Source organism: Epinephelus fuscoguttatus, linkage group LG12 (assembly GCF_011397635.1).
Source record: "Epinephelus fuscoguttatus linkage group LG12, E.fuscoguttatus.final_Chr_v1".
Taxonomy (NCBI): Eukaryota; Metazoa; Chordata; class Actinopteri; order Perciformes; family Serranidae; genus Epinephelus; species Epinephelus fuscoguttatus.
In genome coordinates, this window is record NC_064763.1 from 28,477,729 (window position 1) to 28,505,480 (window position 27,752).

A 27,752-nucleotide genomic window follows, 5' to 3' on the forward strand; every position below is an offset into this window, starting at 1 on the left:
TGGAAACTTGTTCCACCTGTACACCTACTACTCACAGTGTATGACACAACATGAGCAACAGTTGATGACTTGTGGGAAAATATATAACACTTTCAAGAGTCCCACACTAGTTTACGACTGGATGACTATCATGTCTGATTTTAGGTGAACTGCTGAAGCCAGGAGTCCTAACGTCCTAAAGACTAGACTTTTCAGGGGACTTGGAAATCCTGGATTAAACTCTTTAGTGTGTGGTTAATCCAAGGATTAAATAATTGTGATTTAAGAGGTTACTGGTGCTTTTATTGTTCAAACCTAACATTTTAAAAGACAATAGCAACTACTGTTGTCTTACAATTATTACTCAACAGCTCTGTTATTCCTGACTACCTAATAAATGACCCAAAGAAAGTAGCCCAACCCTAAAAGAGACATAAAAGGTAGTAACAGTAGTGACCCGTCTAGACACTGCTGTAACCAGAGAAGCCCTCAGCTTGACTGATCTCCCCGACCTTACTCTGCACCCTTGACCACCCCCCACCGAGCATTAAAACACACAACGCAGTCACTGAACCCGCCCTTCCCCTAGACCCTTTCCCGCACCTTTCACATTCCTCAAATGGTTACCGTACCCCCTACCACAGGGCAGAGAATAAAGTCGCTGAGGTTAACACTCTCTCTGGGGGGTAAACAAAGGAATTTCTGGATGAGGCAAACTTCATTCCAAGCAAGTCAAAATAGAATACCATGGGAATCTGCGAGACGGTTTTATCAGAGCCTCTGCATGCTCCCTGATTTTGCATACACACCTGCACAACCCTACAGAAATACACACACCTGCAAACATGCATGCTTATACACTAGGGCATCCTTGTTGTTGTTTACGCTGAGCAAACCTGCTTTGAAAGATAACAAATGCACTGTTAATAACATGTGAATCAGGACTAGGTGCAGACTCAATGGGCCAAACAAATCAGGATTGGGGACTTAGGTGTGTGTGAATTGTTCACATTGGATGAGGAACTATATCTATCCAGTGTCGAGATAACAGTCAGATATGCTCTGAAAACATCCCATTGTGGAGATGGGAGAGCACACTCCACTGCACTCCCACAGCCCCTATGAGACAGGACTGTCTCAGACATCACTGGCAGAATTCCCTGGAATAGGGAGATTAGCTTCTTATTCATCCTTTCGGGATCTGACAAGACACGCGCCACAACCCACCCCCCCCAACTCTCAGCTTAAACACATGCATGCCCATACACAAACAGCGTGCCTGCAAGCATTGAGTCTCGGCTGCTGCTTAAATCAAACATTCATTTCTTTTAACTGGTGAGAGACAAATTATAATTCCTTCCTGAAGAGTGCTTTCATTTTGAGGCCACAGAGGAGGGCAAAGCATAAAAATGACAGAACAAAGTGCAGCGGGAGGAAATTAGACGTTTGTTATTCATTTACTGTGGTCCCCTCTATTTGTCATCTCCTTACAGACAAGTGGAGTAAGAAAAGAGTCAAGATTTAGGATTGTGATGATCGTGGTAGCAAAGCAAATTCACTGCCAATTCATGCTGAAAAGCATGTCACAAAGCAAATATAAAAATAAAGATACGAGTTTAAAAACAAGCGGGGAAAGATACTTATGTAGTGCAGCATATCATCTGCAAAATGACACAAATAATAGATTTTAGATTTTGGGTCAGTGTCTGTGTGGCATCTGAGGATCAAGGGGAAAAGATAAAGGGCAGTGGGATTCAGTGTCAGCCAATTCACTCCACTTTACTCCTCAAGTGTCACTAACTTCATTAAATACGCTCCTCCGTCTTTCTAGGAGCTTACACTGTACGCTCCTTAACTCAGATTTCAGCTGACTGTCTCTGCAGCGCGGTGCAGTCAGGGATTACCATATTTTAAAGAAAATCCTTCTACCACAAGTCCTCCATTGAGTGAGAGGCCCGAGAGAGTCAATGAGTGTGTGTCGCTTTTGACGCTTTGCTCTGTAGCTGCTGCTGCTGCTGAGTGCAAACTCAGCGATCAGTGAGTGCCTGTATGAATTCAAAGACAGGAAACCCCATGATTTAAACCTGCCATTAGACTCTTTCAAGATGTATATTTTAATGTGAGGCTTTTTATGCTGAATGATCAGAGCACCCCACTTGTTCTGAGATGAAGGAGGAGATCAAGGTGTGTAAGCCTTAATTAAATCCATCCTGGACTTCTGTTGTCGGTTACCATGCCACTTCAAATCCTCTTGTTTATAGAGTACACCCATCAGCAAGCAGCAGGTTGCATGACAAATGGCAAGCTATCATTTGCTTTTTGATGAATGTTAATAAATCACCCCTCTCTTTTTTAGCCATTCCTCAACCAGTGCTCGCTTGTTCCCCCTGATGAAATAGTGATTGCGCAGACAATCGCCTCGCCGTCATCAAAACCAATCAACTGAATATTCATGTGGTGATTTGCTGCTCCAAATATGCAAGAGGCAGTACAAGAAGTGTTGTTTAATTATCCAGGAGGAGTGGGACGAGACATTGACTGTGCTCCAGATTTCAGCTGGTAACCGTAGAAACCCTGCGGGGCAAGATGCAGCCTGGGGGAGGAGCGGTTGGGAGTGTGGCAATGAGATAGAGAAAGACGTTACAAAAGAAGAAGAGTACTGTGAGGATGTGGCAGGGTATTTAAATTTCTTTGAATGACCTGTGGGCAATGGCATGCCTCTACAAACATGATGGAAAAAGAAACTCAGGCACACTAGCATATTTTTAGACTGAAGTGGGGTTTTAATAAATCGCAGGTAGCAGCCAGTCAGTGACAGCCATAGTTAATAAGAGCATGGTGTCACCCATCCATATAAATCAATACTTTAATTAGAAAGCATCGATATATTGTAGAGATTCCCTCTATATCTTATTAATACGAAACCACAGCTAACATATTACTAACTTATTAAAGGGGAACTTTGGTATCTTTCAGCTTGGACCCCATGTTTTGGTGTAAAATTGACTAAAGGAGATAACAGTTTTTAAAATTGGTTCATTACTGAGCAAGACCACTGCAGCTGGCAGCAGCGAAACAGGCTGCAATGTAACTGTAATGGGCATTTGCGCATCATGAATTTACTTTTTGCCACTGACAGGCTCAGATTGTTATTCTGAGTTGCTGACAATGTTATGGGAGAGATCTCTACAGTGACAAACCTTTTTGATTAACCAGACACAGACCTGAAATCACAATCAAAAAACCACCACACTCAATAAAACACGCAATAAAACTTACAAAAAACATCTTGGTTCATCTTTCCAGTGTCCCAACAATCACCACCTATGGTTTGGTTGAAACAAACCCTACATTCATCCAGTTAGATGTGAAAATATGCTGGCTTTATACACGCTAAAATCACTGTTTATTTAAATGGAATCTGGTGGATTTAGCAATATCAATTTAAATGCTGTTTCTGTTTTTTTTTTTAAAAAAAAAAGGATCTTACTGTTTAATACAAAGGTCTACAACACTTAAAATAATAGTCTGAGTCTGTCAGTGGCAAAAACAAGCACTTCGGGTGGACGTAAATTGGCGGTGCACAAGTCCTAAATGGTTACATTACAGCCTGGTTTGCTGCTGGAGGCTGCAGCCACCTCACTCAATACTGGACCATTTTTAAAAAGTTGTCTCTATTAGTCACTTTGACACAATTACAAGGGAAAATAGGGTCCAGGATGAAAAACACAGAAGACGCCCTTTAATCAATCAATCAATCAATCAATCAATCAATCAATCAATCAATCAATCAATCAACCAACACTTTTCTAACTCTTTGTCAATCTGCTGTGTTTCTAAAATCTGCTGCTTTATCACTGTTGCATTCCAGCACACACTTTGATCCTGTGCTGTTTGTGTTGCTGATTTTTTTTTTGCTGTGATTGTATTGTGATGTGCGCAAGCCATCCTGTTTGTCTGCTTTATCTGAGTCATACTGACCCAGATTCCTCTCAACTTGGTTGACATGGCAATAAAGTAATGAATTGGGATAAGACACACTTCAGTGAAAAGCTGTTAAGCCCGAAATAATTGAGTAGTTCTATAGCTTGTTGTTTCATCTTGAAAAGGGGATTCCTTCCCATTATCTCCACCCTTTTTGCCTTAACTTTGCCATTGCAGAAATGTTTTACTTTTAAACATTAAAAGTCTAATAATTAAAGTGTTGTTAATTAAATTGATTTAAACATTTAGTTTGGCAAGCGTATTGTCGAAAAACTGCTTCAGTGTTTCCATTCCATCCTGTGAAGAGGTGAATGAAATACGTTTATTTGGGGCAAAAAATTGCCAAATTTAAAATCAAATATACTCAATTTTGGCAGCAAATATTGCCAGACACTGACATGTATAGACATCCGCAGACAAACACAGACAGGTGTGAACTGAGCCAAATTGGCGGGTAATACTTCCCATTCCTCTGTGTGCAGGCTGAAGGGACGGGGAAATAACAGGGTGGGCTAGCAAGCCAGAGAGAGGGATAAGAGGGTTTTAGGCAAAGGTAGACTGATTGAGGTGGGAGGTTGAGACTGGGGGGATGAGATGAGAGAGGCAAGAGGGTCTGAAAAAAAAAATGATGGTGTTGAAAGGAGGATGAGAGGCTGTTAGCTGGTGGAATCGAATGTTGGGCCACAGGTTAGAAAGATGAATGATGTGTGCTGAGGTGGAAGGAGACATGAGAGGTAAAGAGGTGGAGTGGTGCTGATAGGTCCTGAGGGGCTGATAGAGATAGATGTTGTGTCAGTTCAAAGTAGGGCAGATGTGAACAGGCCCGATTTGTTGTCAGTAACGATATGACTGGGGTAAGACTATCTGGAGAGGGTTATTGAGGAGGTTATTGTCTGTGTCGGTGTGTGCTTATGTGTGTAGGTGTGACCTGTAAGAACACGAAGATAGCACAATTACGGCTTAAATACTGCAACAATGCAATTTGCAGGCATTAGCTTACTCTGGTTTTAATCAAATTGAGTAATGCAAAGACACTGTTATCACTTAACTAATTAAGATTTTTGCTGAGGCTCTGCAAATCCTTTGTAGCACTACCCTAATCATTACCAGGGAGCAAGGGAGAGCTTTGGCATGACCACACAAGGACAGGTAGGGAGGGAAGAAAAAGTGGAGAGGGTAACATGAGGGGAAAAAAAGAAGAAAAACGAAATGAAAGATTAAGGGTGGAGAAGGAGTAGAGGAGACACCATGACAGCATAAGAGGTGAGTAAGCAGGTAGTACAAAGGAAAAAGTTAAGGGCAGAGGAATGGGCAACAACAGAGGTGCACTGCAGAGAGAGGGGGGAGGAGGACAGCGGGAGGTGGAAGGGGAAGTTATCTTCCCTCCATCCCTCCACCTGAGTCAACAGCAGTGCTTGCAAACAAAGCACCCCCTTGAAGACGAGACAGAAGACAATGCACCGCAGTGAAGGGATGGAGGTAAGAAATGTTCAGCAAGAATGTGACCACAAACAGCAGAATACAGTGTTTTGTCTCCGTCTCTCATGTCAGCAGAGGACACAGACCACAAAAACAATATGTTATTGTTATTATAGTATGGTTATACCGCTAGGAGGTTAAGGTAAGATTAATTTAAAGAATGCAAAAAGCAAAAAGGACGACAATAACCACTGATAGATGCAGCCAATGTCTGCACATTAAACATCTATACACTTACAATGAGTTTACAGTCCATATCAAATTGCATACATGCAGAAAGTACACATTTGCATACTGTACTTTTTCCATGATCAAATCTTTTTTGTCCGCAAGAAAAACAACCCTCCCTTTTGTTACCTACTTCTTCATTTGTGTATCACACTTACCCACAAACATCCTTGCAGACAGTAAGGTGTGACAGATTCTGAGAATACCAGTGGACCCACGCCCAGAGTGTTGCATCAATGTTCCTCAAATTTCAACGACCACAAACTGCTTCAGTAATCTTGGTATACAATAGGTCACAGAGGTTCCCACACAGAGGTTAAGCTTAGGTCTAGACGAAAACAAATGTGAATGAGATAAGGGTTGAAACTTAAGACGATTATCATTCTTTTTTTGTAAAACATGGATCATATAGTCAACAAAATGCCAGTTGCTTGTTTTGTACAAAGCCTCTGCACTAGTAGGGACATCTACATATATCCTTTAGATCTAGATTTAATCATTTTCAGGAAACCAAGCCCCATGCAGTATGTATAAAGGTGAGATTAAATGAAAAATGCCTTTCTAACCCTTTTAGATCACATCCCATGTCATACTGTGCAGCTATTTAACAACATGCCAAAAACCAACAAAAAAAAATCAATTTCTTTGTGTTCTTATATCAAAATCCAATCTGTTTTCTTCCTTCAAAACAAAATGTGAGTTTTTAAGCTAGTACCAACCAGTTTCAACCAATAATGTGACATCCACCAGTCAATAAATACGCATCTATCACTGCACAGATATCAGATTCAAGTTAGCTAGCTAGCAAAAGCACGGTACATCAGTGTGTCTTCAGGTGTTCACCACCTTAAATCTTGTTCTGCTTACCCAAAAAGACCATTATGACTGGGCCGTTGGCTAGAATTTATCCACCTTGAAGAAAGTGGTACGTGTGACAGCTCCAGATTATACACAAGGCATGTTACAGTGGACGGGTTCAGCAACTACATGGAGCATACAATGGGCTTCGTCTCTCTCTCAGTGATGAATACTGCTATCCCTACTGTGCACACCACGTAGGGATAGCAGTACCCCGACATCTGCAAATATGTCATCATAATGAAGCTAGCTACTCTCAGAATACGTTTCATCTGGACTTAAATAACACACAGCACAGTACAGCTTTACTTAAGTGTTTGATGTTCAGCACAACCATGGTGACACTAAAACAAGATTTCATCCTGTGATGTAGTGTCAGAAGTTGTTATCAAAACTACGTTATTTCCGAGAAGAAAACCTTACTTTCCCTTCTTGTTCCAAAGTAGTATTAATCTGAAACTTGCATTGTTTCGCTGCTTGTCAGAATTATTCATTTTGCATCATACAAACATAAGCCAATGAGGATAAACTCGGGTCACTATGAAGGTTTTAAAAGATGGTAAACCATAATTGAATCCCTGGATACTTCACATAAGAGCCCCCTCAAATTTCAGCCAATGTTAAATGATGTCTTGTGGCAAAACAGAAAACAATCACTGAGACAAGGATGTCAACAACATGTCAGCAATGTGGCGTCTCTTCAGGATCTAGGTCAATGGGTCCATTTCCTGGGAGTTTGGCTCCTGAGTGGACTCGGGCTGGGGGTTATTGTTTGGGCTCTACGGTGAATAGAGCCTCCTCTCAGTGCATTAGTGACCTGTATAAGCTCCACACGACTCGCTGACATCTGAGTGCAGGCCTGAGGGGAGAGGACAAAGGCAATCTGACCACACATGCGCGCACATTCACGTGTCTAAAAGCTAACGCACCAAAGGACGATAACAAAAACACACAGTCTAATAGAAACCTTATACGGCACTCACCACAGGGTTTTTATCCCCAAAGAAACTCAATCCAACAAACAAAAAATCCATGCAGCTCTGCCTGTAAGCCTTCATCCTTGCTGTTGTCAACCCCCTTTCCACACACACACACATTCAGACATATTCACATACATATTTGCACATGCACACACTTACAAATGCTCGCACAGGCTTCTAAGACCGCCTTGTACAATCCCACTGCATCACTTCCAGGTCAACAGGCAACGTGAAGTGTGACTATGTGATGAGCACTGAGTCGCTGGTCAGCATTCTCTTTATGCAACTAATGTAATGTGGGGGTTGAAGGAAAGCAGGAGAGGTGCTGTAATTTACAGTCACATGGATGTAAACCTTAGACTGGAAAACACTCACGCAAATTAGGGGGTGTAAAGATTTCCAAGCAGATATAAGAAAAAAAAAAAAAAAAGGAAATCCCAGGAAAGGCCAAATCTCCCAAGCACAAACAAAGCACAAAGACAATCTTTGAAGACACTCTTTGCACTACCACAGTAATTCCTCCCTTAAATCCCTACTCAGCACTTCACACACAAATGTGTTTCCACTCTCTCATTCTGAAGTCTTTTACAGCAGCTTCCTGTTCAGGTAAAACTGTCCCAAAGCTTCCTTTTCCACTAAGCCACACTTGCACATTAACTCAGCTTATACCACCTCTTCAAATTGTACTTCTTTAGCATGACAAATATCAGCGTGTGTGCATCGCAAACATCCTTTGTTTGCTCATCACTCAGTAAACAAAATTACACACAGCCACATTTCTGTGCTTTTTCCTTCTGTTATTCTTATGAATTGAGAGCACCCTAAAAAGACACAAAGATCTAACCTTCTGTGTATCAAATAAGATGTAGATGCATGCACACACACACACACACACACACACACACACACACACACACACACACACACACACACACACACATTTACACATCATCAGTTGGCAGCCAGAGCCAATGTGTGGGCTGGAACGCAACACTGATCAGAGATAATGGGCAGACATGACAGCGATGGCAATGCTGTCACACACCAAGAGAGGAAGGAAGGAGGGATGGTGGAGCAAGAGACAGAAAGAGGGAGACAAAGAGAAAAAAAGAGAGCAAGAAAGAAGAGAAAGAAAAGGAAGGGAGGGAGGGAAGGAAGGAAGGAAGAAACTCCCAATTCATCAGCAGACACAGAACAGACAAAAGATAGGAAATGAGTGAACATGCCAGCTCATGTCAGCTCTGAGACTCCCCTCCCCCTGTCTGGACCCCTTCGCAAATTAGAGGCATCCCCTTCTGCTTCTCCCACTCCTTCTGCATCTCCTTCTTCTTCTCATCGGGGGGTTGATGTTGTGGAGTCTGGCACAGAAAACAATGTTTTTCACCTGATGTTTCACACTCCCCCCTTTAACAACTCCTGTAGTCCTGCTCAACCAGACAAGTGACATTATTAACGGACGCACAAAAGCAAACATGTCAGTGCGACATATTCACACTGACTCATTCAGCCACTCTTGCCTTGCATAATTCTCATATTTTCAAAAGGTCATACAGGATCAGGGAATACAGATACAAACACATGCTGCATATCTATGTAATATTCCAGTGGTTTCACACCTATTTGTCTACTTGTGACCCACCATGATCAGCAGTGTAGTTTATGACCAGGTCGACCAAATACTTTTTTTTCTCCTTTCATCTTTCCTGCTCTGTAAATCATCTCATTGCAAAGGGATTCCCCCTACCATTGACTGCCACCATGACAGAACCGGCACCTTAATTAGACACACTCAGTGAAACCAAAGATGAGAAAAAACATTTCAGTGTCTCTCCACCCTCAGCTGTCAGTTTTGTCTTGGTTTTCCCAAAACAGACTTCAACAATATCTGTCTGGTACTGGGCTGCAAGTGACAGCCGCAGTGAATTGGGAGACACGCACACAAGAGACAGACACACAGAGAACCCACAGGCACACAGTCAAACATTTAAACAGCTTGATTGCATGCAGGGAGAAGGACAACTGGGGGCTGCATAAGCCCCATATTTGCTTAACGGCAGAAATGAGAGGACCACTGAGGAAGAGGGATGAAGCGTTTTCTAACAACGGTTTGAAGACGGGAGAGAAAGACGGACAAAGATGAGAGAGAGAGAGAGAGATCATCCCTTTCATGTTAATTGCATCATCTCTTTATCATGCCTGCCACATGCTCATCAAACTAGATCTTATGTACTGTATATGTAATCATAAAGAGAGGGCGTGCGTCCGTCTGCTCTGCCACAAGGTCAGAGGAGTCACATTCACTGTGGAGGATCAAGATGTGAGAGTATCTGAGGCCAGCTTTAGCTCCATGTTGTTGATGAAGATGGTGATGACGACAGCGATGATTGTCTTCATCACTTCCATTTGTATAATGCATTATGTGATGCATGGAGTGCTTTATGAGCTTTACATGACCAGATCAAAGATGAGTTTGACTTAGATGATTGTATTCATAGTATTGATTGTAGTAAGGCTGCAGAATATCACTCTGTAACTGTGTATGGTTGCTACAAGGTTAATCAACAAACTTTAAGTTAAGACTTGGTATTTGATTAAGGTTAAGGTAAGTGAAGTGACAGTATTGATGTAGTTATGGTCTCAGTTCGGTTATTTACTTGAGGCTGGATGCTTGTAAAAGACAACACGCCTACCTATATCTGCCCTACAGGTGAGCTGCCTTAGCCTGAGAGCACTGTATCAATCTGGGTCAGTATATACACTTACACACACACACACACACATATATATATATACACACACACACACAATACAAACACACTCACATACCCACAGGGCTCACTTAGCGGAGCCCCATCCCCCCTTTCACGCTCACACACTATATTAGCTTACTGTACACGGACGGAGCACATGGTTGTGTGGATGCACACATATTTGCTCTGAACGCACACGTGCACGTTAGTGAACGGACACACACATACACATAAACCTGGATGAGTGGAGTGTTTCTGTGTATGAGATAATGGCTTTCCCCCCTTTTCACAGCCCCGGGCTTTCGCAAAGTCTTTGTCAATTCTAAAGTGCGCGCACGGACATGCACACAAAGACACACACACACACACACACACACACACACACACACACACACACACACGAGGCACACCAGTTTTTATCTGCCACTATAAATCCTTTCACGGATCACTTCCTCAAAACACCCTGCCAATATTCAACTTCCTCATGGCAGCAACTGAAGCAGTGAATTGTAGCAAGACAGATAACATGAAGAAAAGATAACAAGAAAGAGAAAGACAGAGAGGGACTGAGTGACAGAGTGAGACAGAACACTCGTGGAGAATTCTTATTCTTTCCTTAATCAAAACAAACAGTAAGAGTAAAGTTTAATAATAGATTAAGCAGCATTTTAAATGTTAGTGAGTGGTAGCTTTTATGATTTACTACAAAATGCTTACACTGCTTTACAGTTACAGTCGAAAATGTGTTGAGTTCATATGATCTTAGTTTAAACTGTGACAGATCAGAGTGCAAACGTTCTTAAAGGTCCACTGTGTAGGATTTATGGCCATCTATTGGAACAAACGATAATATTCATAACTATGTTTTCATTTGTTTATAATCACCTGTGTTTTTGTTACCTTAGAATGAGCTTTTTCTACATATATATACGAAGCAGGTCCTCTCCCACAGAGTCTGCCATGGTTCTCTACAGTAGCCCAGAATGGACAAATCAAACAGCGGCTCTAGATAGGCTCATTCACATTTCTGCACATGGGATAAGTTCAGTGGCGGCTGCTGGTCTTTCAAGGAGGGGAAGCTCATTTTTGGCCTACATCATAAAATGTGTCCGATTATTTATACGTAAATTCTACCCTCTGGGGCTGCTGCGCGAGGCTAGTGTGACCACCTGTGAGTGCTTTGGGATGGCAGAGGGGCTCACAGCAGCACCCGCTGCTCGTTGGGGACAGTAACTGCAGAGCGACAGAAGTCAGAGTCTCCAAACACAAGTACAGTCTCCAATAACACCAGAAAAAGATGTTAGATTTGTCGCTAGTCATTTTTAACAAAGAAAAAGTCACTAAGAGGATTGGAAAAGTCTCCAGATCAACTCGGAACAACAGAATGAAACTTGAAACATGCTCCGGTGGTGGTTTATATTTCAAGATCGCTGATTCGCTCATTTCGCTGTCAATCAAAAAGGGATTCAGCCTCAGACAGATCATCCAATCATCATGCAGAAGCCCAGCGTCCAGGCCAGCCAAGGCCAACCCACTGCCCCATAGACCCCCAGAGACGCTGAACGTCCGATGAGCGGGACAAAACATAGCATTTATCCAATGACTATCTAGTTTCGGTACAGTGGAACAACCCACTCTATGCTTCCCCATTGAAATCTTTGGATGCTGAGCTTCCACGGTTTAATGCAATGTGACGCTACGGGAATGAATGACAAGAAAGTCGTGTCAGTGACCTGTGATAAGTAGCTGATTCTGAACAAAAGTTGAACGCGTTCTAGCGCATATTTAGTCAGTGAAATGTAAACACAACAGTACATATTTGACCACTTATTTTTTGACATTTTAGGGGAAGCTGAGCTTCCCTTGCAGTCTTAGAGCAATCACCACTGGATAAGTTTCAGCTCTGACACCTCATGGCTAGATGCCACTATATCCTACACACCGGATCTTTAAAGAAATCTGTTTTTCAGTATTCAATTAAAGTTAAAAAAGGTTAATGAATTACTAACTTAGTACTACTGACTCTGACACAGAACCCCAAATTGCCCCCAAGCCCCACCAGTCCCTTGCATGGTAGCAGGGTGAATGAGAGGCAAATTGTAAAGCCCTTTGGATAAAAGCCAAACATTTACCAAATTACAGTTATTTTGATTTTCTGTAATGTTTTATCAGCTTGTTAAAAACACGCCTCAGCAACATTAAGCCAGTAAACATTATGATAAGTGGTATATATCTTGTTAATTATAAGGTCCCAAAATTGAATCCAGGACTAAATGATCAAATGACACCCAAACTTGTTTATTTCTCACATTAAAATCTCACACTGTTATTTTTTACTATATTTAATGTGCCTGTGCTGAATTCTCTAAACTGAACCACATACCTGAGAAAACTGTTTTTTCTTCTCCAGAGAAGAAGCATGAAAGTGAAGTAGAAAAAAGGACAGCAGAGACTCTCAGCCCTTTGACCCCTCTTAGTTCTTTGGCTGCCTGGATGCCTAAAGACGACCCTCTGCACAGCTGAGACTTGACACCTCCACCAACCCACACGCATTTAAATGACAGATGCACATTTGAAGTATTTAAGAGGAGGTAAAAGTGCATATTTGCAGACTCTCCACCTTTGTTTCAGTATCTCCTTTAATTTGAAACTTGTCCTTTATCCTCCCTCCCTCTCTTATGCTCTCTTTCTCTTATTCTGTCTTGTTTGTCGCTGTCGCTCTCTGCCAAGTCTTCAGTACCATGCTGCCTTTAACTGCTGTTCCCAAGACTTTCAGTAGCTCTTGCGTCTACCTCTTTGTCTGTCTGGTCTTGTCTATTCTGCTCTTCAGCTCTTTCTCCTCTCCCATCCTCTTAATATTTCCACACAACACTGTACGCACGCACACACCCAGACACACACAAAGTAGGCTAATGTCTTTATCAGATCCAAATCCGTTAGTGTGATCCCTCTCTCTTCATTTGGCACTGTGAAGCTTTGATGGCATAACCAGAAATCTCGAGGACTGACCTGCGCTTTTTTTTTTTTTTTTTTTTTTCATTTCTCATTTCAGAGTGCTTCGTCTCTGTAACAAGCTTTTGACAAGTCATAATTACCTAAGTGCCGCTTGAGGTTTTTTTTTAATATCTCACTTTATCTCAAGTAATAATTTTATCTCTTCTGTACCTCTTACATAAAAGCACACAGTCAAATATACAGACGCTAAAGCATACATTACTTTGTTTGCCCTTTGAGCTGTGCAGTTTGGTCAATGGCGGGGAAATGTCAGGTGGTACCAGCCAGGAAGGGCTGTTAAGGTATTTTGTTATCACTAAATTACCTCAGGTAGGAAACCAGGCAATGTCCCAGTGAGAACATTAATGATTGATAAAGTCCTTTTAACTACACGCACACACACTGGCCCATGCTGCATGGGTATTTGAGCACAATACATGAGAGGCTTTTTTTCTTGCAGTTCTCCTGTATTTATATAAATAGATATCTTGTGTGTGAGTGTGTGTGTGTGTGGGAGGGATAGAACGGGAGAGCCCCATTAAGAGAAAGGAGCCATCACCAAACACTAGTCTAGTGTGCAAGCAAAGGAGAGAAGTCACACACACAAACAGAGTCACATTGTATAAGAAAGCAAACAGAAAGTATACATACATTAACACACACACACACACACACACACACACACACACACACACACAAACACACATATGGACCATGCACAACAAAAAGCTTGTACTCTCAGAAGAAGTCAGACGCACAAATTCAGACTCTATAACTATAACTTCACCTCCTTTTGTCTTTCTCACACATACAAACATTACCATTCACCCACATAGTTAACAAATCATCTCAACACACTAAACATGAAGCCAGTTATCTTAAACATCAAAGCATCTCTGTCACTCACAAAGCTCCCAAAACATCCTCAAAACAAGAACTGCATCTCGTTACCTTTACTTAATCTCCCCAGTGTTTCCTCTGTGAGTAACAGCTAATTCCTTGTGGTGGTTCAAACACAGTCAGCACGTGTCCTCTCTGAGAGCAAACAGGGGAATCCTTGCATCAGAGTCTCCCGGACTCCAGCGCAGCGCTCGACTCTCTCTACACACACACACACACACATACACACACATTACAGCACATACTCACACATGCTGCCTCTTGCACGCCCTAGACCAGACTGAAGGCTGAGGAGAGGGTGTGTGTATGCTGGCTGAGTCTGAGCCCGCCCTCTTCTCTCTGGTTCTCCCCTTCTCTCCCACACGCACTCACCCTGCCCTCCTCCTCTCATCTCCCCTCTCTCTTTCTCTCGCTCCCTCTCTCTCTCCAATTTCACCTCCCCCGGCTTGCCAATTGACTGCCAGCATGTGTGCTGGGTCTGTGCCTCTAAGCCTTTAGATGTCCCAGTCCTCTTTTTAATTGCTGGCTCTCTGGCCTCAAGTTCTACACAGAAAAAAAACAAAGACACACAGATACAGTGGACAAGCACAGGCACGCACAAACAAATAAAGATACAGACACAAACATTCATACACAAGTAAAATACATGGACTGACAGTAAATGTGAGTATTTGTTTGGGATAATAACATAGATAATACAAACCTACACTCTGAAAAGAAGGTAGGACTCTCATCTTAAAATGAGTAACTTGTAAAATTCAGTGTGCCAGAACAGATATGTGGTTGGAGAAGAAAGGTGAGAAAGGTGCACACAGTGAGGTGCAGTAAATCCATCTCATTCTTTGGAAACCTTCCATCAGAGCAGCTGTAGCTTGTGTAATGCTGCTGCTTCACTCTTGGCTTTTTTTCCCCATCTATCTTTTCTTTTACTATCTTACAACCCACTAGGCTTTTTTGTAAAAAAGGCTTCAAATAAAAAAGAATGAGACCTCAAGTGGTAGTTTCTGCTATTTTGTGTTTTTGGGTATCAATAAATCAACACCTGTAGGCTTGAAACATGGCTCTGAAGACTGTGTAGCCTGCTCCTTCACTGAGAGTTGTAGTCGGCTTGGATTCACAACAGTTACAACGGATTTCAGCAGTGACCCAATTTTATGACAAAGTAACAAGACGTCCATAAAAACTACTCAACCCACTCCTGCAGCACAATCCACTACTCCACTGTCCATTTCTATCTGTGCTCGGTAAGCTCAACACGCTCATGTCTGTGCCAAAGCTGGGACAAAATATGGATAAAGTCAAGGCTTCATATTCCCACTTAAGATGCATAGTTATATTCCACTACTATTCCGAATACGACACTATTCTGAATTTGATGCAGGTCATTTTAACAGCATAGTCCGTTTCGGCATTGCGATTTAGGCCTTTTTTCTAAATCTTGTTTTTCCCATTAAGACGTGCCATTATTAGTCAGCTTTTAATAGCATATTTTGGGTATGTGTATTTCACGCTCAGAATAATATTTTTTCCGCAGTCTGCGACACACAGCCTCTTGTCTGTTTATCTCTGTGCAATGTCACATATACGTATATAAGGCCAACATTTCTGGTCAGACACACCTACTTTGAAACATCATAAAAGACTTGGCTATCAACAGGTTTTTGGATATGTGCAAATATCGCAACAATGACCTCTTCAAGAGGGTGGCTGAAGTAATAAAAGAGGAAGGCTGTGTTTGCACAGTCCAACGACTTTGCCACCACCATTTTTTCGATATTTTGATGAGGTAAATGACGTGTTAGAGCACATTAATGTGAGTATGCGCAGCTGCATGTTAACGGGAATATTAGTGGAAATATTTATTTTCATTAGCCATGTAAACAGGTTAGTAGAAATACTGTCTTTTTGGAGTAAGGGCAAAAACGGAATATTTTGTGCATGTACACACAAGCCACTTGTCACTTGCGTGGTTTGCTATTTGCTTTTGTCATTAACACAAGCAAACATAGGTGCATGTGACAAAGGTAAATACAAACAGTGTAAAGGTTGACACAGTTTGAAAGGGTCTTTGTACTGGAAGTGTCACAGCCTTGCTACTCTGAAATGTGCTCAACAATGTTTGGTAGAAAAGAAATGGTTGTAGTGATAAGAATAGTCCCTTTTGCTACCCAGGATTTAACTTTTAAAGATGTTTCTCACCATGTTTTGGTGAATGAATCCTACAGGTATTTTCTTTTGTTGTTATGGATGAAAACTCAGGGGTGAAATCACAAAGAATGTATTGAGGCAGCTGATAGCACCATGAATTGCGCATCACTTGCAACCGCTATCTGCGTCATCTCAAGGTCCATCACACAAAAGATGTTGTACTAATGATCTGCCATGTGTGTCCTAACCACAGTCTGCAAGCTGAAGCATGTTAGCTTGCTCTGTTTCTGTAAGACCAACATTTAAGGCTGTGGTCTGTTTAATAATAATTAGCACTTTAGATGAGTAATACAGAACAACAGATCATATGCGATATGCTACTTCAGTACACTTTGTAAACAAACATAATCAGGATCTCTACAGACAACTGCAGATGAACATTTAATATCCTGAAATTCACATTATAGATACTTCCCCTGACTATCTGTGTAACAATTTGGCTACAATTTAGCACACTGACAAGGTCCAGCCATATGCTAGGTTTCCACCAAGTCTTGTTTTCCATCTTCTCCTGCATGGGCCATTAGGAGGCATTACACTGTCAGTGAACCAAGACAATGACCACATCTGAGTTAAGAATGTGCAATTCTTTTGTGCATCATGCCCACTACTGTATATACCTGTTGTGTTTTCAAATACATTTAAAGTGAACATCTAATATTGGCTTAGCTGTTTTTGAAGAAAGAAGCTTTTCAAGCTCAAGTACGACAACTCTGTGTGTGACTGTGTGTGTTTTTCTGTGAATGTGGATGTATAGTTGAGGGGCCGTAGAGGAGGTTAGGTCCATGTACAATCTGCTGCACTTGATGACTGAAATAATTGACATCTCACCTACCGCGTCAAACCCAAGCTGTCCATCACGGCGTTACTTCTGATGCATGTCATCGTTTCTTTGTGTCGATCATGAAGGATGCAGCCTAACACCTGATGCCAGCTTATTCCCCAGTTCGAGAGTCTGTCAGTCACATCTATCGTCACTATTAATGAGCGCAGTTGTGTCTTTCTGTATACCTGTCCAATTTATTCTCCTGTGTGGAGCGTGCCCACGTGTCTGCATGTGTGCATGATTTGACACATGATTTTGTGTGCATACCATCGTGCATGTGTGTATATATAGTTTTGTCCCATGCTAATGGGAAATGCAATAGCGTTAGACAGGGATTAGCTGATATGACCCAAAGCAACCGGTAGCTACTGTGACTCTAAGAGAAAGGTAGCAGGCCAGAAGGGATGTACTATTGTGGCCCAGCATTACATACATTATTCATCAGCTCTACTCGCATGGCTGGTGATAATGATTTTATCAAATCTGGCAAGGTGGGTGGTTGGTTGGGGGAAACGGGTATTCTGATGGTGTTTATGTGCATATCTTTTTTTTTGTCCCTTTTCCAATACAGTATGTTCATGAATTTCAATATGATATGTGTAGCAACAGATATGGCAGGACGCATGAAATAGGAAACCAATCTGTGTCTCGTCCCTTTAGCTCCTGATATTGCCACCCCCACCCTCACATACACCCTGCGATAACGCCTGATAAGGATTGAAAGGTGGAGTCTATTGTGCTGAAAGGCCAGCTCAGGTGTGCAGGAGACAGGAGAACAAAACCGGCTTCTCTTTCAGCGCTGCTACCCAACAGTCTGTTTATTCAACATAAAGCGCGACCGCTGAATGGGCTTTGATATTCATTTACTCATCGCTGTTCTCACTGCACAGCTGAGAACAAACAATGAGCGTGCTCACATTATGAAAGCAGCATGCCAAACGATGAGTGCAGACAGAGCAAAACAAGCAAACAAAAAGAAATCCCACCATCCTGATGTTTCTCCAGCCCTCCTCTCAGCTTACATAACATCCTCCACCTGCTGTTGTTACTGTTACCTCCTCTGTGCTCTGCTTGTGCCAACATGCCATCACATCCTTTGCTCTGAGTTGTCCTGAAACTACTAACCAATTCCACCCCACTCCTTGGATAATTGCATTACAACCCAATAAAGCTATGTTTGGGTATGCGAGTATGGGAACTGGTTGTCTGAGTCGCTGTTCATCCTCCCGGATTGGTTATTTCCTGTTTCAGCCGTCTCCTGGCAGGACACGACCTTCTCCAGCTAATTTGTTAGATAACAGAAAGAAACAAACAGGGGAGACAGAAAGGAGGGGGGACAGACTGGGAAGAGAATGAGGTCTGATGGGTAGACAGGTGCTAGGAGACAGACAGCATATGTGCACATACATACACACATGCCGTACACAAAAGAATTGTAATGCAGTGGCATTGTCTACGTTAGGTGCTGAAATGTCATCATGTGCCTGGGGGTAAAGAGCTGTGGATGTGTATGTGTTGTCCGTGCACCAGCGCACAGTTAGTGTTAGTGACTTTGTGCTTGTGACTGTCTCCCCTCTCTCCCCTGTGGAGGCTGTGTCAGGTCCTTTTGTTGGGTAGATCTGTTACCTTCCCTGCCCTTTGTCCCGACATGTTTGCCTCTATAAATGTTAAATACTCCCAAACAGCAGTTATTTTAAGAGCAGCACTGTGCAGCAGACAGAGACAATGGGGGATCATCAGTCTGTTATGCAATCGTCCCTGTTTTTCTCATAAAACTCCTTGTCCTCAAGCCAAATATTTTGGTAAATGATTTGATGATCCTGGGAACTTCTTTGTCAGAGGATACAAAACAAGTTACCTCCAGGGGAAAGAAAGTAATTTATTACTGAAGTGAATTTACTGAATCATTAGGTCATATTTGTAAATGTACACTAATGTAGCATTTTCAGTGGTAAGTTTCTTTTAAACAAAAGGCCAAAAGGATATTTCTTCATTTCTTGGATCCAGAAGTTTTCTGGAGCATTGAGGCTGTTTCTTTTGGAAGCGTGAACTTATTAAATCAAATCATGTATAGTACATTAAACCCTACAACCCTCAAGGTGTTGCACCTAAACTATGGAATGCTCTCCTTTTATCACTATGATGCACAGATTCTTGTGATGTTTTCATGAGGCAGCTGAAAACGTTTTTATTCAGGCAGGCCTTTACTTGACATGTCTAAGTGGCTACAACATTCTATCTATTGGCCTTTGACCTCAAATTGTGTGTTCTTGCCGTGTCGTTTACTGTTGTGCTGTTGCTATGTATTTTAAATGTCAAACTCTATGCTGTTTCTCATTTTCCTATTTTTCATCGAAGTAAAGCACTTTGTGATTCAGTATCTGTGAAAGGTGCTATACAAATAAACTTTACTTACTTACATCGTGTGTGTCATAATATACTGACAAGCAAATTTACAGTGTGCATTTTTGTGGCCGCTAAACCTTCAAAAATAAGATAAAGAAAAAAAAAATGTAGCTCTCAAAGCACCATCAAAAGGTGAAATTCACCTGTAACTGTGCTACCAAGTAAATACCCTATCAGTGCTCCTGTGCTATTTGCAGGGATTTGAATTAGGTAATACGCACACATTTGGCACAAAAATGGCACCTTTCTGTGCAAGTTAACCTCATTACAGAAACATTCCAATTCACAAAGATCAGTGCTAATAATCATGTAGTTCATGTAGTATTCTTCAGAGAAACTGAAGTGCACTGACAGACTGGATAGTTTCCCTCTGTCACTTTTAAATTCCTTGTCTGAAGTTTTGAGAAATGCCTCTCCACCTCGTCAGTCAGGACCTGTAGCTTGTGGTCGATACATTTCATTTTCCTTCTTCTTCTATTTCTTCTCTGCACCATTTTTTTGCCTACTTGGTGCAAAAGTAAAGTAAAATGTATACCTTATTACCTGGATATTTGCAATCATACACAAAAGGGCAAATTGCATTCGGCTGCAAAACGTTATGGGCATGTTTGTGCTGTAATAGAGGGCAGATTTTGTTTTGCCTCCAGGGCTGAGGTTGATGCTCACATATCTGCAGCATTTAATCACACACTAACTGAAATCTACACTGTACATTTACTTCCACTTGTCAACTTTACTGTTATTTTTTTTCTCTGCTTCGATAGCCAACACATGTCTGCTTTGAGCGCATCCACCATTACTCTCTCTATCTCTCACTAGACCGCCTCTATTTACTGCCTGTGTGCATGAGGAGAGGGAGATGAGACCCTGCGGTGTTGGCAAGAGAGCCTTAGACAGTAATTACTATGATCAGCATGCATGGAAATGAATATTATATTATATATTTGGATATAGCTCTTGTTTTTTTCCCTGATAGTCTGAATATGTTGCTATATTTTTTGCTGGTCACTTTTTAGAAATGAAGTCATTAAGAAGGTCTGAGAAGTTGCTACATCTAGCAAGAAATGTGCCAAGGACGCGCCCACACAACACTACTTTGATAACATATGCATCTGTTAACTTTTAACATTAGAAACGCCACGTCTCAAACACACATAGAGGAAAATATAATTGTATACAGACAAAACAGTGGCAATTAAAAGTACAATATTTTAGGGTTCCCTCTAAATTTCTCAGATGAGGCTTTCTAGGCTGAGCTTTGCGGGTAGAGTAGCAAACGTGTTGTGTAACAATAGCAACTGGGTATATATTGAGAAAGTACATCACATGATTCATTGCAGAGACAAAGATGCTACCAGTGGACACACTGTCACCCCTATCCGTTATGAAAGGGCAATGCCAATGGTGTAACTTCATCACTCACTCAGTGACTCAGTGACAGACTTTTGCCTTTATAGCACTGGTTTGTTGCAGTCCAGCCAAAAACCAAGCAAGTCAAGAGTCAGAGTCAAGAGTTATTGTTATCAGCTGCTAATGAGGCAGTGCATTCTTGTCTTTAGATCGCAAGGTCATGGAGTACACATCTGCGTAACATTAGCCCAAAGCTATGACTCTATTTAATATTCCAGTGGGGCAAGTTGGCTCATTACAAACAGAAACACTGTTTATCGTTTCCTTAGGTCAGTCATACATTGCTGCTCCTAAACCACTGCTACACTGACGTGCTTTAATATGCTCTAACAGCACACAGAGAAACTCAGCCTTCAGCCCCTTGCATATTATCATTGGAGTTGATCATTTGCATCATTTAAATCTCTGATTCTGAGCTTTGCTGTCTGATTACCACACACTGTCTCAGAGAAGTGAAATCAAATGGGTGCAGTGGAAAGATCTGTGAGTGTCTGAGTCTTGAAAGTGTAAGTGACAAATCTAGTCCTGACAAAGTAGAGAAAATGCACCAGGAAGTCTTACAAACTGTTACAAACTATTATGTTTTGAACTAATTTGTCGTTGATTTGTGAAGTTTAAAGATTTACTGTGCATGTAAAGATCCATACAGAAGTAATCTCCGTCAGTCAGCATTTATGTCCCTCTAGAAATGTGTTGCGGTGAATTTATGTGCAGAGACTGCCCGTTTTTCTGTATTTTCTCCTTATTTTCTGTGTTCTGGACATATACGGGTGTGTACCTCCACAGCGCTCAATTAAGGTCAGGGCTTTGTAAAGAGGTAGTGACCAGATGCCAGACCGTAAGAAGCATCCAAAAGGCACAGCGCCAAAAAAATGCAACCACAGCAAGGCAAAACGCCGAACCAGTGAGTGAATCTGGGGTTGGCTTTTACTTTCACTTTCACTGGGGAGCATGTTTACAAATGGAAACCAACAATCCCACATAGTATACCAGTGATTCAAACTGTAATCAATTCATGAAAGCTTCCACATTTGTTGTGGTACACATTTACTGTTCAACAGTTGCCTCCAAAAAACCACGTGAAACACAAGATGCTTTACTTTGATTAGAATTACCAGTAACAGACACCACGGCTGAGATGCTCTCACAAACTCTGTTTACACTGTAACACCAGGTCTATTGTTGTTAATCACAAGATAAGGCAAAGGGCCTGACTGGCAGATGTTTTATTTTTTGTCTTACAGACACACCCACACCAGTGTTTTCAGTGGGTCCATGTCATTGGTCCGACAGCCCATTGGTCCGACATCCCATTAGTCCGATGGTCAGTGGTGCTGAACGGCTCCCGGCGGGCGTATTTCTACCTTGATGGTGCGCCGCGACCGGCTCTGGGTCAGCTGGGAAAGGCTTGAGGCAAAGCAGGCTCACGGCTTATGAGTTTGTCACTTTCTTCTTCATTTTAACCCACACCATGATCTTTTCCTAACCCTAACAAAGTGGTTTTTGTGCCTAAACCTAACCAGACCTTAACCACAGGACATCATGATGATTTCGGAACGGACTTCAGAACAATGGGTTTAATATGGTCGGAACAATGGGATGTCGAACCAATGGGCTGTTGAACCAATGGGCAGTTCCCGTTTTCAGTTATACCGTCTGATTAGACCTCGGCTCAGGCTGAAGCTGAGCAGAGCTATGCTGAGAATGACAAGAGGTCACTTGACACTATGTCCTGATAAGAATAACAAAGGTAATTTGCCCTGCCCTGACAGGGGCAACAAAGTTTACTTTATTTCACCTACTTCAGCTTAGCACAAGGAAACAGCTAACCTGGCTCTGTCCAACTTAAAGATAGTGATAATTAAGATAACAATAATTGTCTCAATATAATTTTCCTTGATAGAGGTAAAATAAATGTGCAAAATATCCTCTATATAATTACACAACCCATAAGCCCGTAGAGGAGGTTGGTAATGCACCTTCAATGCCAGTTGCCATCTGCCATGCAGAGGAAGAGGAAGTAGTAGTAGTAACAGAAGAAGAAGGCCAGACCGGCCACTAATGTGTACAGTAACATTATAGCGTTACAACATTCAGCAGCCTCATAAAGATATTTTTAGTGTACTTGTTTGGACAACTAATACAGAAACTACTGACCACAGTTGAGAGTTTTGTTTTGTCTGTTTATTATTTTTATTTATTCTTTCAGACAAAGAATCTGCCATGCTCCTGGCCAGAGTCAAGATTTCTTATGTGTTATGTTATGTTTTAAATCTATTTTGTGCTGTTTGGCAAGTGTTGTCATGTACTTACAATAGTTTAAACCACAATTAACCATATAATTAATGGACGACTTTGACTCAGGAGCAAAAATCTGCCTTTAAACTTGAAAAAAATAATAATATGACTTTTTTTTAATCGTGATATTAATCGATATCAACTCATATGAAAATATTTATTGTGGTAACGTTTTCAGCCACATCGCCCAGCCCCATTCCAGTGATAAAAAAAAAATCTACTAGCATCTCTAAAGCTCACTTATCAAAACAATGTATCTTACTTGTTTTATCCATACAAAAACCTAAGTATAAAAATGACAAATTACTGTTTTACGAGGGATTATTGGATTTCTTGCCTCTTCAGTTGCTCCCTCATAAGATCAAATCATGCGTATCAATGTTTCAAGAAGCTATTTTTAGCTGTAGTGCATTCTGAAAATGATTTCATTGTAAATTCAAGACAAACATACAAATACAAACACACAGCATCAATGGTGGTGAATTGGTTGGTTTAAATGTTAGAATCAGTATGTAAATCCCCCATTCCCTCAGTAAATTAATGAGCGCATTACAGTCAGCTACACTTATCCCTAAACCTGATGGACTGATGCTCACACAGCTACTTCAGTCCATACTAATAAGGCACTCACTGAAACACATAACTAAGGAAACACACATTAGCAACAATGTTTAGCCAATAATCACAAAACACACTGAAGTTGCAGCTGGTCCCTCACACACACACACACACACACACACACACACACACACACACACACACACACACACACACACAAACACAAGCAATGCTTCCCCTGGAGACACTACACAGAACTCACGTATACAGTATCTTTTTCTAGCTTATGCTGAGTTAAACACAAAGATGAATAAGCCAAGAAGCCGTGCCGGAGTCAGCACTACTTTATTTCAGGATCAGCTCGGTTTAAGATAGAGTCCAATGTGGGTTGAGATTAAGACAAAAATAGGCAGTACTCAACGCACGTGTATTTCCAAAGGCAGAAAATAACACTTAAAACATAGCGCAAGAGTCAGCAGAGATGTAGATATATCTGGCAAGGCTTTGTGCTAAACCCTTCCACAAGCGACTAACAAGGATTTTGACTAATTACTGCAATGACGCCGATTGCATCCACGTGGTAATCTCTTAAAATGTCTGCAGTTCTGGGAAGAAAATAATTACATGTCGCAAAGGTGATGACAATTATGTCTTTAAAATTGTTATGACCGGATCAACTTCAGTCAACACCCAATCATGGCATGTCAGACATGTCAGAGTGATATACACACACACACACAGTTTAACCCTGAGAACGGCGCATATGAGCTGACAAAGTTATCACTGGCACTCTGCATGTTTGGCAAGCATAACCAGTGTCACAGAAAATCTCATATAATCAGCAAGACAATGCATCAGATATAAAGACTTATCTGTCCTCCATACATGTTGGTAATCTCCAGATCGGTGGAGTAAAAGTACTGTAACATACTCACCAATCATAATCCCCATCGATGTAAACAGGGAGCAGCATTAATTAGGGTGCTGCATTCAAAGATGATTATCTGGGATACAAGCACATGGGAGGGGTGGGAACCGTGTATATGTCTCTTTTGTTTTCATGCCGGCTTACCTCGGGTCTCTTACTCTCATTAGTAAAGAAATTACCAAGAAATGGCAACAAAGGAGTAAAATGTGTGTGTTTAGTGAGAGGAGGCTGGGGTAGGATGTGAGGGAGGAAGAGTACGAGACAGATAAGGCAGTAGCACTGCTCAGACGGCTGCACATGCACACCACACAACATCCTGACCTTGTCGCAAACTCAGGAGCGCAAACTGCACAGCCCATTTCATTACTCACTTAGCCCAGTAACCCCGACTCTCTGGAGACACAAAAGCGCATGCACACACACACACACACACACACACACAAACACTATTTTACTCTTTCGTTATTAAAGCACACTCAAACCCTTACAAGGCTGCAGCCACACACATCAAAAGATTTCACTGCTCATCAGAGACTCTTGGACAAGGATGAAAATGGATTCTGACATGGCATCCTGGAAAAAGCGCTGGCCTTAAGCTCTGATATCATGCGTAAGAAGTCGAACACAAAGATACCAAGTCTTGGCTCTCCAGCGATAAAGGAAATTTGGTTTTCTGGGGTACACAAGCACAGACAACTACCCACACACTACAGCAGTTCCACTGTCATTTCCATATTTTCAAACAAAGCCTAAATTTAAATTGTTAAAACATTTGACTCAAAAACAGACATGTGAACCTCATGGTGGCGCTCGAGGAAGAGTCAGGGGGTCATCAAAGTCAGTCAAGCTGCTAGCGTGGCTGTAGGCTCTTCTGTGGATAAAAAATGGGTTTTTTTCACACCCACTAACTCCCTCCGCTTCATCCTCACAAACACACACATGAATTTTCACGCACTTCCTGTTAATTTAATAAATCTTTGCATGGGCTGTTTCCAGGTCAAGCAGCAGAGACAGAATTAGACCTTTCCTTATCCGCCAGTTGTGCTTGTCTCATTACATCATTTACTGTCTGTAACACAAAGCCATCTCAAATTTATGTCATCTAACCCCATTCAGTAGCCTTCTGGTTTCCGCATGTAGAATCAGACACAATAAAAGATAGTATGAAAGGCTTAAATGATTAGAAGAGTAAATAATGGGGTCTTATTGATCACGTTTTAATAAAGCTCATTTTCAATTTACATGTAGGATAATGTAATAGCATGTATCCTATGTCACACTGTGTGACACCCATTGTGATAAACAATGGATGTTATGAGCTGTTTTTCATCAGTTTAAAATTACCTGTGTAACACAAAGCTGACAGATTCTTCCCATATGAATACATAACAGTAACATAGTGGTACTGAGCCTGTCAGACGGAGCTGTAACATCACAGCTTTTAACACAACCGCTGCTGAATCTACTGAGTTTCAGCCACTTCAGCTGAAAGTTGACAGCACCAGCAAAAAAGGAGGGAGGGAGGGAGGGAGGAGAAAACGGGAGATGAGGTTAAGAGGTTGAGTGTGGGAAAAGGAGGGGAGGAGAGGGAAGAAGGGATTAAAGCATCAGAAAGTATAGTGTTCCTCTGAAAGATGACGGGCTGATGGCTGCTCCCACAGGACTGACTGGACGAGTAATCCCACCAAATGGAAGAGTTTAACAGTTACCACCCACTGAGAGAGATGTGCAGGAACAGAGACGTGACGCATACAAACACAAACTCACAGATACAGACACGTGCATTTACACAAACATCCACAGGCACAAAATATTAAAATATGATATATATGTAAATGAAGAATGCAAAAATATTACCACTGGTGAAAATATGAAATACAAGCTAAAAGTTTTGTACAGGAAAAAATTATTTTCACTTAAATTCTTCAACATAAAACATAAAGATGTCTAAATTTACACACAGCATGGTAAAATCCTTCAGACTGCAGAAGTGGAAGATATTGTGCAGTGAAGTATCAGGTGAGGACACCCGACACCCCGCTGCACCCTCCGTCTCTGAAGCTTTCTGTGCACATCAGCAAAACCAAGGACCATAGCGCCTGCTATAAAAATAAACAGGACAGAGTGTTTTGCTGTTCTCCCATGTCTGTGGCAGACTTGGACTGGTGCGACCCTGCTAACACATCAGTGCTTTGATGGGTTTATGCTGTGTTAGCTGGCAAGCTCAAATAATTAGAAGCACAAACAGCCAGGAATGAGGCAGACAACAGGAGGCAGAGGAGGATTTTAGGGAGGCTGTGTGAGATGCTGCCAAGCTAGTGAAGGGTTTTAGTTCAGTGAACCCCACAAAGCCTCAGGACAACCCATACTTCATCTGGCTATTGGACATAAAACATTAACGACGGCATAATTTTGTCAGAAATGTCTCACACTATCTACCTCATTGAAAAATACTTAGATCCCAAATATGCTCCTATGACTATCATCTTAAAGCAAGACAGTTACCACAGAATCACTGTGTAAATCTCCTAACAAAAACTGTATTTGTTTACTTATACTCTTTTAGATTAATTAATTTGTTGATTGCTTTGTTAATGGCATGTTTAAATTATTGTCTCATTATGTGCCGCCACCATTATTGACCTACATTGTAGGTTTTCGTGAGATAAATGATCAGTATTGTTTGCATTTGTCAAATTAGCTTTTTCTCTAATTACTCTGGCATTTGAACAGTCCATCCGGTATTGAATTAGTGGATTAGTGAATTGATTTTCAGTTAGTGGATTAAAAAGGAGAACACACTGGTCATATGTCTCAATTATGCACCATCATAAAGAGAGGATCTACACACACACATACACACACAGGTATCCACAGCTTTGGGTCATATGAGGAGAACAAACGTGACCTTTAGGTGGGTGAGGTGAAGCAGAAGAAAGCTCTTCCCCATCTCATTAAACACAAAC

At 41.5% G+C, this 27,752-nt stretch overlaps 1 protein-coding gene across 4 annotated transcripts in view; it reads right to left on the minus strand.

Moving 5' to 3' along the window:
* LOC125898995 (rho guanine nucleotide exchange factor TIAM1-like) overlaps positions 1-27,752 on the minus strand; it is a 92,326-nt gene that overhangs the window by 52,218 nt on the left and 12,356 nt on the right. Inside the window, exon 1 of one of the 4 annotated variants that reach the window (XM_049593117.1) lies at positions 14,204-14,440. The exons of 2 other annotated variants lie outside the window; for them this stretch is intronic. The gene's annotated coding sequence lies outside the window, so the exon portion shown is untranslated. Of the gene's footprint in view, positions 1-14,203; positions 14,441-27,752 lie in introns of those variants that run through there. One more of the 4 variants, XM_049593120.1, reaches the window with a different exon arrangement.